Genomic DNA, 2,431 nt, shown 5'->3' with positions numbered 1-2,431 from the left:
GCAGACACGGTCCCTTTAAGAGGTGTCTGCAGCTGCCAGTTGCAGCTGCTGCAGCCTTCGTCCCACTCTGCTGCTCGGACCAGGCAGCCTCGTGTCTTTGCACCCTGCCACTTTCTACCTTTGCAGTGTGATTAATTATTTCTCTTCCTAGTTGTAGGGCTTCTGTTCATCCAGATCTAGGTGGCTCTGCTTGCTATTTGCTTCATGTTTCTGTCACCACTTTGATTTAGTCACAAGAGGAATAAACAAAGCCTCTACTATCTATGCCACTTTTTCCCCATGAATCCGGTCCTGTTTTTTAAATTATTATCATTCATTTGGCTCTAGTTAAATACATGTTAGTCCTAAAGATCTGAAGATTTTTGTCTCCCTCATTTAATAAATTTTAACTTTGAAATAGAAAAGTCCATAAAAAACATAACTGTAATATTTAATGAATTGTTATGAAGAAAACACTAATTTAACTACTACTCTGTTTAAGAAATACAACATTGCCAGCAATGCAGGAGTACCCCATATTCTCCTTTGCAATCTCAACCACCGCCCCCCACCCACTCCACTAAAGTAAAGCAGTATTGTGCATTTTATCACAATTTTTTAAATGTTTTCTCTGTCCAAGTATGCATAAAAACTGCAGATTAAATGTTTTCCTATGTTTTGTACTTCACATAGATGGAGTCTGAAGTATGTATGTTGTATCTGAATTCCATTACATATTATGTTTGGAAATTCACCTTTTTAATTCTTATATCGTTTTCTATTATGTAAGTGCACCACAATTTACTGATTGATACTATTATTGATGGACATTTGGGTATTTCCAATTTGGGACTCTTATGAATGTTATTATAAATATTATCTTACATATCTTTTGGTGAACATCTGTTCACAAGTCTGTTAATTGTCACTTTTCTAGATTATAGAATATGCAAAGTCAAAATGTTTTCAAAGTTTACACTCTCACTGGAAATGTATGAGAATTACTGTTGCTCTACATTTTTACCAGCACTTTTTATTGCTAGTTTTCTTTTTTTTTTTCTTTTTCTTTTGATGAAGTTTGGATATTCTGATAGATATAGAACACACTGTGAGAGAAACGGCTGTATTGGATTTGAGATTAGTCTATAGACTATTCGATGTATAATGGGATAGGAAAAGTTTTACAAGCTTGCAAAGCAAAAAAGAAGTTACTTTTGAATGTGCAAATGAGAATGGCATCCTAGAGAAGATCATTCGAGTGGGGATTGGAAGAATAGGATAGTAATAATCATGAGTATTCAGTAAATTATAGCTTTCATGTAGTGTGGAATGTTTCTAAGGAATTATTTATTGAAGCACCCCTATGGTAAGTTCTGCTGTTTTCTCTGTTTTACAGATGAGGAAAATAAGCTTCAGAGAAGTTAAGTGACTCTACCAAAGGTACACAGCTGAGAAATGACAGAGCCAGTATCTTAGTGTAGTTATATTTGCCTCCAGAGCTTATACTCTGAAAGGAGAAGTGTAAGTAGCAAATTTACTGAAGATTGACTCTATGTGATAAATTTATATGCACGTATTGTGGCTAATTTTATAATAACCCTATAAAAATTGAATTGATATCTTCATTTTAGAGCTATGGAAATTGAGACTCAGACAGTTTAATTAATTTAGTTTCTTCATTGTGCTATACTTTCACCCAGGTAAGTAAAAATACCTGAGCAAGGCAGGTAAAGATGGCAGCACATTCAATATATTTATTGAAATTTTGTCTTTGAGTATAAAAGTTGGATGATTGGCTGATATAGAATATAAAGTAAGAAGTATAGGTTGAGACTATGGCAGTTGTGACCTTGACTACCAAATTAAGATGTTTTAATGGCATTCAGTAGTTAGTTGGGAACTATTGACTTTTGAGAACAGAAATGATAACAACACTTTATGAAGGTAAATCTGGTGATGATGTGTATCATCAGTTGGGATGTCAAGATTGGAGTTTGGAAAACTGAAAAAGCAGCTATTGCATAAATTTGAGAGAAAAGATAAAGGGAAGACAGCAAAAAGGAAAATAGAGTTATAGAGTAGGTAAGTTGCAGTCCCTAGCCTGATCCATAATCTATATGTTCTTTTCTTGAATCAAACTCAATTTTCAATAAAAATTATTGAAAAAGGGGTAGCTATATCAAGGTGCTGATATCTCTGGAAAATTACTTTTTTTTTGCAATATATGTCTGAATGGTTCATTTCTCTCGTAATGTGAGGTACTTATGGTATGAGAAAAGCACATCATTAATCTAAAATATCATGAAAAATGTATACATGTAGATTATTGTCACACAAGTACATAATTAAATGGCATTTAAAGAGCTGGGATTTAGGGGGTTAGTGAAAAGGTACATGAATCATAAGGAAATGGCTAAGAAGAGCACCTTAAAACTGCAATGGTCATTCACAT

This window comes from Pteropus vampyrus, unplaced genomic scaffold (assembly GCF_000151845.1).
Source record: "Pteropus vampyrus isolate Shadow unplaced genomic scaffold, Pvam_2.0 Scaffold362, whole genome shotgun sequence".
NCBI classification, from domain to species: domain Eukaryota; kingdom Metazoa; phylum Chordata; class Mammalia; order Chiroptera; family Pteropodidae; genus Pteropus; species Pteropus vampyrus.
Note: the sequence above shows the minus strand (reverse complement) of the source record.